Here is a 16,902-nt window from a genome sequence, read left to right as displayed (position 1 = left end):
CGCTCTGTGATCAATAGGCGTGAATTTATGGTGTAAGTTAGCGGTGTGAAAAATGAGACAAGATGTGACATAATCGTCCTTATTAAAAAGTTCAAAAATTATAGAATTGTATACTGGCACCCTGTTTATACGTAATAGTTTACAAATAATAGTAAAACTTGTTAACTGTGTATAAGAGTAGCTTATCAATTTGTTGTTGTTGAGAGTGTAGAATGTTATAGGCGGGAGTTAAGTTGGACCTGTGGAGAGGTATGATATGTGTTCACCACAGGACAGACAGACAGACAGACAGACAGACACACACACACACACACACACACCACACCCACAACACAACACACACACACACACACACACACCAACCACACAACACCACCAATGCACACAGCAACACACGCAACACACAGCGACACACACACCACACACCACACACAACACACACCACCTCGTCAAAACTCGATACCCGTTGGTGCCGTATAGTCGAGGCTTTCCCTCGACGCACCTGCGACGTTAGTAAACGGCGGCGTGATAGGCACGACTGAAGAAGGCATGTTACAGGGGTGACAGACCGATGAATCTGGATTGCAGTTCACGAGCCACGTGAACAGGCCGGGCTTGGTACGGCGAGGAGACAGAGAATTAAAGCGTTTGTCGAGGTTGATATAGGTCAGATCGCGTCGCGATCGATCGTGGGTATACGATGTGTTGTGTTCATTCGCATGTCCAGAGAGGAGTGCAGTCCCGACGGGCGGGCACTTGCACCTTCACNACATTAACCCCTGTCGTGCGCACCGGATGAGAAAGTCTGGCGGGCCGGATGTGGCCCCGCGGGCCGCTAGTTGGTGGTCAAGCATCAGCTTGTAGACCAGTGACCACCAACTAGCGGCCCGCGGGGCCACATCCGGCCCGCCAGACTTTCTCATCCGGTGCGCACGACAGGGGTTAATGTGGCATTTGGCGGAGTGGTTACTGCGTTCGCCCCCCACCCATTTTTTTTTTACAACGTCTCGTGAGTAAGGTGCAGTACCGGAGTCCAACAGAGAGGCAGCAGCTGCGGGACAGTAGACTGCGTACTGCAAAACCTTCCCTGCCTTGAAGAAGAAGTGATCCTTCGTTGTGAAGAGTCCAACAGAGAGGCAAGAGCTGCGGGACAGTAGCCTAGAAGCAGGGTTGGGTTGTAATACATGTAATGGCGTTGTAATCAGAATACAAAAATCAAGTAGGCTAACTGTATTCAGCTGGCGTTACATTTGAAAAACGAGCAATCTGATTACAGTTACTTTCGTAAACCTGAAGTGAATACATTTTGGAATACTTATTGGAATTATTGGTGGAAAAGTTTCCTCACAAAAAAAGTTTTAAAAGTGATTACATCGTTTCAGATAATAAATAATAATGATAATTCATTCTATTTAGGGGCGCCTTTCAAAGCCCCCAAGGACACCTTACAATTCATAACATATTCCAAGGAAAGGTTTTAAGACAGTACAAAGAATGCAGTCCGATGTGTTTTATGTGGGGTGCAGGTGAGAGGGAGCTGTCCAGAATGACACCAAGATGTTGTGTTTGAGTTCTTGATAAGCCATTAAAACAGTAATACAAGTGTCTCCTGTGCACCAAAACATACCCATCTGTTATGGAAAAATAAACTATTCCAAAAGTAGTCTAAAAGTAATCTGAATACGTTTGCTGGTATTTTGGCCCATTCGCTGGCCCGCGAAAGTGTCTATTGGATACATTTTGGCCCTTGGACAAATGTAGTTGGTGATCCCTGTTGTAGATGGTATTTTAAACTCAGTCAGCAGTCAGCTACAGTATACGCGTTACGCACTACTATCACCACCCAAGCTCCAGAACCAACTGCCCACCACCAATAATGAGTGAAAAACCACATACTAAATAAAAAAAACACTTACATGTGCCTCCTACAGCAACCTTAAAGTTCCTAAGGCAAGTCCTAAAGGACGGAGCTACCAGCGTCCTAAACATGTGCCTCGTGTGAGGCTTACTTGTTGTGATGCTTTTATTGGTGGGAGATATTGATTGAGTTGAAGGTGGATTAGCATGAAAAAAATCATCTGTTCCTTCCCCCCCTCCAGGTGTCCCAGGAGTGAAGCCTGAGCGCTACGAGGAGGGCTTGGCAGTCAAACACTGTGCCCTCTCCCTGGTGGGTGAGCCAATCATGTACCCCGAAATCAACTCCTTCATCCGCCTCCTCCACACCCATCACATCTCCAGCTTCCTGGTCACCAATGCACAGTTTCCTGAGGAGATCAGGTAGGGGTGAAAGAGACACACAGATTATTTTTTTGGGGGGTTTTGTTTCTATTTATTTCTTCTCTCAAAATATTCCTTCCAGCCAATCTGTTTCAGATCATTATGTTCCTGTAGTATATTTGTACCTTCTGCCTTGGCAAGCTCTTTGAAGTTTAGAAAGGAAGTAGTGGGAGTGTGTCTGAGCAGTTATATTGTTCCCCAGCAGGGAAGATCAAAGGTCTGGCCTCCACAATTATGAGTGCTGTGTGTCCTCTAACACAGTGCTTCTCAAAGTGTGGTCCGCGGACCACTGGTGGTCCGTGAACGCCCCCTAGTGGTCCGTGAGTATAATGGTAAAATGTCACATTTGAAATAAATAAATAAATTTAAGTTTTCCGCACTGTCGTAGGAATATCTCCGCAATGGAGCGAGCTTAAGTTTCACTTTTGATTGCATGATATAGCCCAGATAAACACCTTCATCACACATGTGGCCACTTGTTTGCACCATTTTCAGGCGATTTGTAAAAACCAATGTGTTTTGGGATATTTGTGGAGTTAGGTGGTCCGCGATTGTTTTTGTATTGGTTAAGTGGTCCTTGGTATGAAAAAGTTTGAGAAACACTGCTCTCACAATAGGGTAAAATACTTTGTGTTGGTTAGAGTTGTTTGTTTGTTTGTTAGGCTTTAAATAACGAAATCAGCAATCTGTAGTCAAATTAAACTTTTAGTGCTTTGAGCAGCACAACAAAATATTAGCTTCAGTTGTATTGGTTTCAGAATTTTGCAGATCAAAACCTTCGCACATCAAACATTGTGCATGAGCAGATGCCACTTAGGAAAAGTGAGTGTTCTGTAATTGGGTGAACTGGCCCTTTTCAAACCATCATAATGTATTTGGAACCTTTGCTCGAGTGCTTAATAAACCATTTCCACTTATAAACACTTGCTGCTAGCTCCACAAAAAAACTCACACGTAAGGAATGTGAAAAAAATCTAAATTTTCAAAAGAAGTGTCACCAAAGTAAATCTGTGTGTGTGATGCTATATCTTATTTAAAGGGGCCCTATTATGCTTTTTGGGGTTTTCCCTCTTCTGTAGTGTGTTCTATACGTTTCTGTGCATGTAAATGGACTGAAAAGGCTAAAATTCTTGTGTTCCCGCATTAGGGAGTTTCTCTCGCATTCCCTTCTGCCCCATGCCCTGCCCGCATAAAAAACCTCAATTGCAATCCTTTGTTAACTTCTGTGACATAGTGATATCACTACTTAACAGTCACACTCCTATTGGCTAGCGCTCTTACACATTGTATATGAAAGGGCTAAGGGGCGGGAGATCTCTTAAGTGCTTGACCATTCACAAAAGAGCCAGCCTGAAAATGAACAAAATAGGGCTCCTTTAAACAATGCCCCATAGGACTTCTCTTAAAGGGGACTTATCATGCATAACACACTTTTTGTATGTCTTTTATACATAAACATGTGTCCCCGGTGTGTCAGCGCAGCGTCAGAAAATAAAACCCTCTCTCTTTTCCTCCATACCCAAATCTCTAAAAACGGGGCTACAACGGAGCTGATCCAGATTTGCGTCCGATATGACGTAATATCTGAAAGGTGGACCCACGGCCCTATCAGAAACGTTTCTATCAGAAACAATGCCCGACTGTTTTGGACGNTCCCCCCACACACATAGACACACACACCCCCACACACACAAACAAGCACGCATACCAGGAAGCCTTGAACCCTTGTCTTTCCTGATCTCTGACATCAGCAGGATGGGAAATTATGACTACACTCAAACTTTACTATTGATTAGAGCACAGACACGCACGCACGCACGCACACACACACACACACACACACACACACACACACACACACACACACACACACACACACACACACACACACACACACACACACACACAACATAAAATATCTCTCCTTCAGCAAAGCAACAACAACAATATAATGTTTTTTTTATCATAAGTGTGATAATCCTCATGTTAAATTAAAAATACAATACATTTAGCTAAACCCATGAGTGTATAGAATTAAAGACACTTGTTGCCATCCAGCGTCTGTTTCTACTGAGATTTTTGAATGAGAGATAGCCTGGCTTGAGGCTAATTGCAACTTGTTGGTCATCTTGCCTTTTTCAGATGGTTTGAAGGTCTGCTGCTAAATGCAGCCCGTGCCAGTCCACTCATACATGATTGATGTTTGAGGCAGATATACTCAGTGCTGTGCAAATGCTTTGCTACTGAAGTGCAATCTGTCAAAGGTCACCTATCAACTACTGCACACTGGGATTTTGGGTCCTTACCAACAAATAAATGGAATATTTAAATTAAGATATGGTGTTTTATGTATTTACATACTGAAGAAACAACATTATCAATGACATTTAGGAGCATGACATGCAACAGGAACTTTCACAGACAAACACACTCAGAGGGATACAGTACTCAATCTCTTTCTGGAGGACATAGATAATGCTGTGGCAACCAAAGATGCTAGTCATTAATTAATCATAAAATGAATCTGCACCCCCATGTCTGTTTGTAGACTTGCTGCGTCACACATCACTTTAAATGAGATCCAGTAATCCTGTATCACCCCGTCAAACCCCAGACCAAGAATCCAAACCACTCTGACCACAATCTCATACTTCTTCTGCAATTCACAAACAGTTGGACGATGACAGCAAGGAGAGCGAGATACAGGGAGTAAGAGAAAGATGAGTTATATGTTGTTGCATTCTAGCATCAGCAAATAGTTGAAATTTGAGAAGAGCAGGAGAAAAGTATAGAGATAAATGGTGATCTAAGGTAGAAAAAGTGAAAATAGGATCCCTCCTACGGTCAAAATTGTTCACGGTGAACAACATGCAGAGTACTAATGGAAGTATTCTAAGTATCAAAATTGAGAGAAAGAACTGAAGTTGAATGGAGTCAGAAAGAAAAAGAGACAGACAAAGAGACAGGGTAACAGATGGAGGAAAATGCAGGGAAACAGAGAGAGAAATACAGAATGTAACAGCGGGAGAGAGACGCTGATTCAAACGAGAGTAAGATTGCAAACAGTCATAAATCAAGAATTGCCCCTAATGTTTTGATGGCAACGGGCGGATTATGAAATCCTTAGGCAATTATGTCTCCATAGATACGGTTTTGGCATCCTGCATGCTGAAAACGGCTGGAAAACACACACAGTGACGTTATTTGATGCGGGAGCATGGTGTTTCAGACCACAGTGAGACAGACAGAAAACAGAAAAACACAAAGTGGTCGCCTCATGATCAGAAACAGAAGGTTCAAAAACTGGGTGGTGGGAAAAGACTCCCACCAACTACATATCAAAACACAGACCTGCCATTAATGCATGTTAACTTAACAGATGTATTATTTTGCATAACCTTAATCATACCTATACCTTTAGCTCATTCCAGACACTCACATCAAGGTGTTAAACATTAAAACCGTTGAAATGTTAAAAAACATTCATAATTCACATACACCAAAATCTTTATATAGTCCTCTTATTGTTACCTGATGGACATATGGAGATCATTAGAGGATTTGGAACAAGTGATGACTTCCACGCCTGCAGGCTCTATTTAACATACCATCACCTCCATGTTTTCGTGCCGAACCTACTGTTGTTGTTATTGTAAATGCCAAGAATCTTAAAAATGTCGACATTGAATGTGAAAAGAAACATTGTCACTGAACGTACTGTAATGCAGGGCTCAAATCATCCAATGTCGATGTTCCTGTCTGGAAGAAGGTTTACGTTGAGACAGAGTTCTTGGAGAGAGATCAGAGAGGAGAGATACAGCAGGAGCCGGCTGAGAAAGCCGCTTATTCAGCCGGACTTAGTGTGGACATTCAGATCAAGTAGAATTATATTATAATTATATATTTCATTGTTTATCTTTTGACTTTTTATCAAGTAACCAGATCATATGACAAAAAAACACAAATTCTTATCTTATCCACTGAAGATTCCACTGCCACCAAACATTGCCTTCTGATATCTTAAAAGTCTTCATCTTAGATACAAATACATTCTAATAACAAGGTTGTCAACAAGGTACCTTACTTTAACTTGTCCTGTTAAGGGGCTGTTGTCAAAATATTTTTAAAATCCCTCCAGTTTTTTAGTATATATTATTCATGCTCATGCAATTTTACATTAAGGCCACCAATAATACAATCCAATCCAGTCTTGACAAATAATGTCTCATAATGCTTCAGGAGCAGTACTTTCAATGCATTCTTTAGTACAGAATTATTTCAATATGTGTCATTTCTCAGGATTAAGACACTTGCTCAATCCATCACCAACATACTAATTAAAAAGTGAAGGTTAAAAAACTAGAATGTGCATTATTTTTTTATAGTTTTGCATTATGTAATAGGACATCTTTATGCCGACTAAAGCAAGAATGAATGAATCTTAGCTCTGTGTGTGTGTGTGTGTGTGTGTGTGTGTGTGTGTGTGTGTGTGTGTGTGTGTGTGTGTGTGTGTGTGCGTTTATGCGCGTGGTGGCATCATTTACCCTCCTAAGCTTTATTTACAGTGCCTTAATGACAGGACCACAGGCATGATGATGCGTCACTGCCACACACACACACACACACACACACACACACACACACACACACACACACACACACACACACACACACACACACACACACACACACACACACACACACACACTTAAAGGGAGACTGGCAGAGGGTCAGTTTACATGCCTGTTGTGTCTGTGGTGTATTTAAGTATTTAAGCGTCATAAACAACAAAGCCCACAGCGGGGCCAATCTCTCAGATGAGAGGCAAAATTGCCCTTAATGGAGTGTAAAAGACTGCAGTTGCAAACAGTGAGTCTGCAGGCTAACGTCAGACACCGGCCTAAACACTGTTTTAGGGGTTGAAATTACAGTTTAGCTGCTGCTCTGTCTACCACCAACACACCAATTTCAGGAACCTGCAGCATTGCGAGTTTATTCATTCATTCTCTGGGTCATTCATCTCGCATTTTAACAAGGAACAACACTTTACGAGTGGAGCCTGCAAATACTGCTGATTATAAGTCACATCAACAAAATGTCACTTTATGGTTATTTGAATACTTTCTTGGCTGATAAATGTTTAAAAATGAATAGTGTTAGGAGCATAAGATCCTCTTACAGCTGAGAATAAGCATCATAGCTAATTAGGATGGGCGCATGAGAGAGTGGGTTTAAATGGAAAACCAGGAAGTAACAAAGGCGTGCTACAGAAGGTTTTGGTGTGGTTTGGACTTTATCCAGACGGGATATAAAGCTGGATATCAGTGAAAGTAAAAAAGTAAAATACTAAAAACTGTAAAAACGTGTTACAAGGTCAGAAGAACACAAAGGCTTGTTTTTAAATCATGATGAATCCAGGTACCCCTCCACTAAAACACGCCTGCTTGCAATCCTGCAGGCTCCAAAATAGTGGAATGAGCTTCCCATCGACAGAAGGACAGCAGAAAGTCTACATATCTTTCATCGCAAACTGAAAAACTAACCTGTTGAAATCATGACCATGAAATCATGACCATGAAATCATGACCATGAAATAAAATTTAAAAAAGAAAAACAGAGAAAAAAACTGAGCACTTAATGCATTGTTGCCACTGATGCACCATCACTTAAACGGTTTGGCTTATTTGAAGTGAATATATCTGCATTTTTCAGTTTTTTCTGATTTTCTATCTTTATGTTTTATTGCACTTATAGTAAGTCGCTTTGGATAGTCTGCTTAATGTAATATGTTATGCATGTGTCTGCACACGGAAACTGGGACAGCATTGCGTGTGTGTCAGTATCTGTGCACCTGAGCTATCGTTAGCTATGCCTACACACATTAGACTATTATTAGTGGTTAGCTAACAGCTTTGTGTGGCCTTAGTTGAACTAGGAAAGCATTTGTTTTACACATAACACAAACAACAAACCTGATGACTAATGAGCCAATGTCCCATAATGTCATGAAAGAGAGAGATTAGTGCATTTTAATATTGATTTTTTTAAATGAAATAATATTTACCAAATTATTATATTATATATATAAACTGTAATTCTGCTATTTCGAAGGTAATCAGTCAAATAAATCCTACATTTACATAATGGCGTATAATTGTACACAGTGGTAAAAAACTCAAGTCTATGGATGGCTTTATTTTAACAAAACAAATCATTTATTATTTTAGTAGTGATTTATTTTAAATAAACTAACATAAAGAATGAGACAAAAAGAAGTACCAATATTCATATTTTCTAAATGTATTTATACAAAGCACATTATTTATGTGAGTGCATCATAGAAATGTGCCAGATTTAGCTAAAGAGGTTCATTTTCATCCATGGCAGGTTGATGACATAAAATAAACGACATTAGCATATAAACACAAGCAGAAACATAAATATGTAATACTGCACCGCGAATAACTAGATGATATACTTTATTTTAAAAGATTGTCCTACATTTGATGAAGCACAATTTGATGCGGTTTCCAATCTACCTGGACTTGTATCGACAGACTGAGCCGTCTGGAGGCCACACTGAGTGTTTGCTGTGTGCTAAGTGAATGTGATGGCAGCGTGTTGGAGCAGGGTAATTATGGTGATGTATTACCAGGAGCTGTTATGATTGGAGTTGACAGCTGAGGCCAAACATTTTCACGCAGACCTGTTTTGGGGAAGTAGAGACGCTGTCAGGTTTGTTTAAGCTGAAGGAGCTTTGTCGCAGTCTTTCATAATGTGTCTGTGCCTTCGTGCCCCCTCTGCTTCTCTCTGTCTCTCTCTCTGTCTCTCTCTCCTTTCTGGGCCCTCTCTGGACGCACTGCCTCCACCTAGGTGGGCTGTGGAAATGCTTCACCTCCGCTTCTTTTATTATTCTCTTCTTTCTTCCCTTTCTTTTCCTCCTATCACAGGTGTAGACACTTAATACCATTATTTTATGGTATGAGCACAAGTCAGTCTCCAGCTTCCCCTAAAATGCTGCCTTTTAACTGTTTAACCATGTTTGCACTGGCCATGTTTGTGTGTGTGTAAAAGTACTAATAATACACTGTAAAATACTCCATTACAAGTAAAAGTACTGCATTGAGAATGGTACTTGAGTATAGTTATCTAAGTGTGATTATGAAAATGTACTTATGAGTCAAAGAAGTTATTTCAGCAAAACATTTTTTAAAGAAAATATTGAAATGATTAAAATGAAAAGCAGAAAATATTTACATGGAACTGTGAAATGTCTTTTATTAAAAAAAACTATATTTTCCTCTGAATTGTAGTGGAATAGAAGTATAATGTGGCACAGAAAGAAAATACTCAAGTAAAGTACCTCAAATGTGTAGCCTACTTAAGTACAGTACTTGAGTAAATGTATTTAGTTACTTTCAACCACTGTGTGTATTCATCACATTCACAGTTTTGTATTGGGATGAATGTATGAAGTGCATATGTCTGAGTCTCTGTAGTTGTAAACATCGAAATAACAGCAGATAAAAAGAAAAAAGGACCCCTACCACTTACTCCTACTTACACACACAGCCACAAGCAAGTCCTTTAATGACAAAGCGGAAGCTAAAAAAACAAAGAGCGACGCTAGATAGACGCCTCTGATGTTTTGAAACGTGTCCAGAAAACAAGGTGAAGTCTGCCCAGAAGTCAGAGTACATGCAGCTATTAGCGAGGTGGAATCTTCCCTCAGAAGAAAACACAGAGCCAGAGTTGGCAGAAATCTTGAAAATAAATCCAAACTAAGCAAAGAAAGTAGCCTTAAAGGTCACCTATCATGCTATTTTCAGCAATAGCATAGGTCTCAGATATATAAAAATATATTAAAAACATGTCTATGAAGTGTTTTGCTCAAAAAACCAAACAGATCACCCATTCTAGCCATGCCTCATATCCCTCTATTTCACTTCCTGTTTCTAAAGTGCTGATTTGGGGTATAAAGCTTTAACAAAAAAAGAAATGTATAATAAAAAAAAGGAGGGGGCTGAGCTCATGCGGGAGATTCTACCGGCAAATATTGCGGTGATGAAACGCCATATCATGGATTATCAAGGATTATTTCTGAAACAGTATGGAGCTCAACGGCTTTCTCTCTTGCCTGTTATACCACAAGGTGAGTTCCTTTTTATTTCCTGCTTCTTCACACACATGCTCTTACAGTACGGGTTAGCTCTGAGTGTTAGCGATGCTAATGTAAACACCGACCATCTTACGTCCAAAACAGTCGGGCATTGTTTCTGATAGCACAGGGTTGCCAACTCTCACGCATCTGGCGTGTGACACACGCTTTCACTCTCAATCTCACGCTCTCACGCTGCCCAAACTATTCTCATACACAAAAACAAGAAATACGCCGAGAAGACGCTAGAACCGTTTGAAAGCTTTTTGTCCACGTAGCTGATTGTCTTAAGATGGGACTTTTTTTAATCCCCGTGGGTGAAATTGTTCTCTGCATTTGACGCCATCCTAGTGTGTAAGAAGCAGCTGTGCTGCCATTTTGAGACAGGCGCCCCGGGGAGCAAGTGGTGCGCTTGCTCCAGGGAACACCTTGGCTGAGCACTTGGTTTTGCCGGGACTTTGATCTGGTTGGACGCTTCCAGTTGCCAACGCCAAGTCCCTATCGACTNATTTACACTATTATGGCCCCTGTTAAAAATGTTTGTAATGTTATCTACTGTAAGTTGGTCGAACGAATGCCTCCTCATCCGGAAGCTGACCGAGCAGACCCGAGCAGCAGTCGAGAGGAGCCGAGCGCATCCGCGAAGCATACAAAATGGCGACGTCAGAGTTCCCGTTGGCCGGCAAATCTAAATCTCTTCGGTCACAATAATTTCCCTTTAGCACAATACCGCTTCAGTTGCGCCACTTATGTGACAGACAAGAAGAGTATGTGACAGACAAGAATAGTCAATTCTAATGTCTAGGTCTGCTCGGTCAGCTTCCGGATGAGGAGGCATTCGTTCGACCAACTTACAGTAGATAACATTACAAACATTTTTAACAGGGGCCATAATAGTGTAAATAATGTTTGTTTTGGCAGTTATAACTGAATGTAATGTTATCTACTTTTTTACATCTGATGAAGGCATTTTTACATCTGATGAAGGCATTTGCCTGCCAAGAACAAACAAACAAGGGAAATGAAGAATAAAATTGAAATTGTACAATATAATATTGTGCTGGTTCATCTCATAATTCAGTCTAGAGAATGCACCAGACAGCATCTAAGACCTGCAAAAATCTAAATGTTCTAGGGGGAGGCCCCCCAAACCCTTCGTGGCATTTCGTCCGCACGAATTTTTAAGGGCAATCTCTATTGGGCTCAGGGCCATCTGTAAATTAGCTTGGATGGCCCACAGGGCCATCTCCCAAAATCCTTAATGTCATGCACTGCATGCACTGGGTATGGTCCCACACTATATTATTCAAATATAGCATGATAGGTCCACTTTAAATAATTTTTGGCTTGTGGCTGTTTTGCTTTACATGGGTTTGGGTAAGTTAAAATTGGGGTTGGAACATTTGATTAAACTCAAGCTTGAGAAAAGTTGGTCGACGACAAATCGATTTAAATCGGACATATTGTTGTAAGATGGATCGAATTATGAACAGTTTTAGTTGCAACAACACTAACCACCTTTTATCAATTATAATGAGACCGAACAAAAGACACACTTTTCTCAAAGATTTTAATTTACCTAATACTTTTAATCCAACAGTTTTATTTATAGATTTTTCCTCATTGGAATCATTTATTTAGTTTTTTTTTTCCAGACTTTAAATGCTGCATTGATGTCGGTTCACTAAAGAAACGTTATGTATTTTGCAACAGTTGACTGTTCGCTAGGCCCCACCCAATCACTTAATAACTGTTGCTATGCAGATTTACCACACACAAGTCATTGGACCTATGGAAACAATTTTCTTGTAGACAAAAGATCTATCTGAAATGACAACTGTAAACATTAACTTCATTTAGTTAATTTTATTTTAAATGATTAAAACCAGCTTAGGTTGCCCGGAGAGTTATCCTGCAGACGTGCTGTAGAGATGATTGCACTCATGTCTCTTCTCTGACAAAAAAACAATGAAGATAATTTTTCACAACTCTGAGCTCAGCATTCAAGCAAATAAACAAACAAAACTAAAAGTCACAAACACTGACCCTGGGCAACGTAGTCTGACTTATTTTAAAGGTCTTAATAAGGCCTTTTGTAGGCCAGTACAGACATGATATATTGTGTTATTACTGTCATGTAGCTATAAAGCCTCCTAGGATATCAAGTATATCTCATCAGAGCTCTATGCTAAGCTCAATACTAACCACCTTAGAGGTTAGGGGCAACATTAAAAGAACACATTCAGTGCAAAATACAAGTAACAATTTGAGACAAATCAAATGGGCTATTTCCAACATTTTTAATAAGAAGTATTTGCAAAAATCTAAGTTCAGTGCAGACTGCAGTGTTGTGATTATTTTCAACCCATTTTGTTGTCTGTTTTGTGTCCAGAGTAAAACGATTGTCACTATAGTTTTGTTTCTTTTTACGGTTGGTGTTTCCGCAGATGTGCTTAGGAGACTGTAACAGAAGTTTCATCAGTGGCTTCCTGTGGCAGAAGGAGGATGAATCAGCATCCCTCTGTTCTTAGCAGTGCCATCAACATTTCCTCAACCCTTACACCACATTTCTTTATTGAGTCATGAAAAACCCTCACACCTGAGCTATAAACACTCTTCTAATCTAATGGCTCATTTCTGTCACTTCACACACCTCTGTCCTCACTAAAAGTAAACCTCTATTATTCCTGTCTGTCCAAAATCTAAAGCAATAAACCACAGTAATGTTTCCTCATCTTCATGTAAGGACACATTAGCCATTTAGCCACTGAGATGATTTGGGATGTACTTTATGAAACCCTGTGGGAGCTTAGTGGACTTGGAAGCAGCAGATGCTTTTATCTTCCACAGCTTTTGTATCATCCATTTGGCTTTTATATTGTTTAATGGCAACAGGAAGGAGTGTATGGTCCTTGGGTTGTTGAAGAGCAGCAACCCAAATGCAAGCTTTTGAAGAGGCAATAATAACTTTTTTTTTTACTCCAGCCATTATACAAAATTAAAAGATTATAACTGCAGAGGCTTGAAAGGATTTGTAACACTTGCTAAAGTGCCTGAACAGTCCTTAAATATTGAAGGTTTATGTCACGTCCATTTCTAACTACTAACAGAAGAGTTTTTTTCTTTAAATCAATGTTAATACATTTTCTTCATACAGTGTGTATTGAAGGTTTATGTCACGTCCATTTCTAACTACTAACAGAAGAGTTTTTTTCTTTAAATCAATGTTAATACATTTTCTTCATACTGTGTGTGTGTGTGTGTGTGTGTGTGTGTGTGTGTGTGTGTGTGTGTGTGTGTGTGTGTGTGTGTGTGTGTGTGTATCATGGTCCACCTCATTGTCTCTAAACTGCTCTTCCCTCCCTCTGTTCAGATCGAGGCAGTGACACGGACGGTGTCCTGCCCGCCGACTGTCAAGCAGGTCAGAGACTCATGGAGATCCACTGTAAGTTTCACCTGCAGCCTGTGAAACCTGCAGCTAAAAAAAACCTTTAAATGATGCACCACACAAAGAAAGAAACATAAAACGATGTTATAGTTAGTTAAAACCAGCTTGAAGTCAAATTGATTACTTAAAGTCAGGAGAATGAATGAATTAGCCTAGCTTGCTAACGTTGACAATGTCCACCCTGCACACTCAATGCTTTGGTCATCCCACGTTATTCAAAGGAGGGTTTTATTAGTTTATTTGACCTAATCAGTCTCCATGTCAAAAAGGCTTATTTCTAGGGGCCATGTGCATCACACCATCAAAAATCCATACGAAAAACGAATTTCTTCCCCATTTCCCACAATTGTACTTTCTTAAACTGGAGTGTTGACTGTTTTGGAAATTGTTTTCATTTAATATATTTTGTATTTGATGGCCTGAACCAGCACACAAACTTTATAAAAAATAATATTGAGAATAACACAAACGAGGGCCCAAATTAATTAAAATTAAATGTAATTGTAGGTGTAATATTCAGCTTTCCAAACTCATTTCAGCTTTCTAAACTCATTTGATACCTGTCAAATCTAAATCATTGTAAAGCCACTATATTTCATAAAGGTTATAATTTGCGCAAAATGGCTTGCTTCCTTTAAGGTTAGGCTTTATTGAGACATTGGTTTAACAAAGGTATTAAGAAAGTTACTGCATGTTTGAAGTGGGTCCTTCAGTTCAGAGTGAACAGATTAGTTGATGATTTTATACTTTCAAGACCGAGCAGGTCACAGCGGGTGTGGACAGAGTTTATTGCTGCTTGAAATGTGTCAAACCTCTAGTTAGTTACTCCTCGAGTAAAACGCTTTGCATGACTTCTATGCAAACCCCTCAGTAGTATCACACTTTGCATATATGAGCGTTAGTGATAGCTGAGCTTCTGTAGCACACAAGTGTCCGAACTCGGTTTGATTTGTATAAACTGAGATATCAGTTCTGTGAGAAAAAGATAGGCTAAGGTGATTCACCAGTCTGCCTGTTACTGCGGGTTAGTGGACACTGCTATTACTTGATATTAGGTCTGCACGGTATTGAAAAAAACTGACATTGCGATTAATTTCCTCCCTGCGACATATATTGCGATATGAAAACATACAGGAATTGAAGAAAAGACAGTTTTTTTTTGTCCGCAAACCATCCTTTCTTGAACTTTAATGCTATACAATTAGTCTTTTTCTAACTATATTTAACCGGATGAAGGATTTTAGTCACGGACGTCTGGATCTTAAGTTATCAGAGCAACAAGCTGAGCTAGCTCGGTTAGCAGCGCCGAACTGCCCTGGAGAAACACATGAAACTACTTTGTTCAGTGTTTTTACCTTTAATCACTGGGTGCGTTTGCTTTGGAGATTTGATTGTGATTGGTGGTTTGCTGTGCATGCAGAGCCTGCATGTCACTCACTCAAGTACCCCTGACATGAGAGCCGCGCAATTTTTCCTTTTGCAGCAAGCAGCAAAATAATTGACGTGTTTGAGTTAATTTGCCTACTTAATATCACAAGTCCTAAAAAACAATTATTAAAAAAATATATATATATTAAAAGAAAAATAATTTAAAAAATTGCAGGTCCTGCGATGTGAATATCGAGCATGCGCATATCGCGATTATTGTCACGACACGATATATCGTGTAGCCCTACTTGATATCAAATATAATTAGACCGAACAAAAGACACACTTTTCTCAAAGATTTTAATTTACCTAATACTTTTAATCCAACAGTTTTATTTATAGATTTTTCCTCATTGGAACCATTTATTTGTATTTTTTTTATTTTTTTTCACAGACTTTAAATGCTGCATTGACGTTGGTTGCATACTAGTAATATATACAAATATGTGATGTTATATTTTCCGGTGCTTCATATGGTCAGATAACGTTCTTTCACAAAGAAACGTTATGTATTTTGCAACACTCGACTGTTCGCTAAGCCCCACCCAATCACTTAATAACTGTTGCTATGCAGATTTACCACACAAGTCATTGGACCTATTGAAACAATCTGTCTTTGGTTTCAAAGAGGTAGACAAAAGATCTATCTGAAATAACAGCTGTGAACATTAACTTCTTTTAGTTACCAGTTCAGTACCAGAAATAGTAACAGTTAAAACATTTATTTTAAATGATTAAAAACATCTTAGGTTGCCCGGAGAGTTATCCTGCAAACGTGCTGTAGAGATGATGAGCACTCATGTCTCTTCTCTGACTAAAAAACAATGAAGAGAATTTTTCACAACTCTGATCTCAGCATTAAAGCAAATAAACAAACAAAACTAAAAGTCACAAGCACTGACCCTGGGCAACGTAGTGTGACNCCCTTCAATGATGGGATAGTAGACTAAAAGCTTTAAGAATCCAAACTATAACATATAAGTACCCTGTATCATGGTTGATGCAAAACAAGTGACATTTGACCTTTTTAGAGAGATTTAGAAGAGAAACCCACTTCTGGGGTCATTTGGGTGCATTTTCCATATCTCTGGCCCCCCTCAGTCGATTTTGATGATTGACACCTCTTTTTAACCGTTAGAGCCAATAGAATCGAGGGGAAATCCCTAAAATCCATCTAAACATTACCCATTGGTGAATGAGTGATGCGTAGCAAGAATGGCCAAAACCGGAAGCTGTCATACACTCTCGTAGAAGCTAATATGAAATCTCCGTTATTGACATAAATATGAAGATGGATTATCAGTAATAATTTCAGACACATTGGATTAACCTATGGATTAACCTTCAGGAGCGTTTTTATCGTTTTAATGCCATTGAACACAACTTTTGATTAGAAACAGCAAAAGGTAAGACAATGTCCCGTTTTTGCTACCTAAAGCTACGTGGTGTGATGTCTGGTTTTTGTTTCCCATGCCACGAGTTCTGGTCGCTCAGTGATGATACTTATATATAGCTTGCTAATCAATATCTTGTTTGTGCAGATCCGATAAGTAATAAGGGTATTTTACCATGAGTTCTGTGCTAAGTGCGT

Source organism: Notothenia coriiceps, unplaced genomic scaffold (genome assembly GCF_000735185.1).
Source record: "Notothenia coriiceps isolate Sejong01 unplaced genomic scaffold, NC01 NC01_scaffold00037250, whole genome shotgun sequence".
NCBI classification, from domain to species: Eukaryota; Metazoa; Chordata; class Actinopteri; order Perciformes; family Nototheniidae; genus Notothenia; species Notothenia coriiceps.
This window is presented reverse-complemented; position numbering follows the sequence as displayed.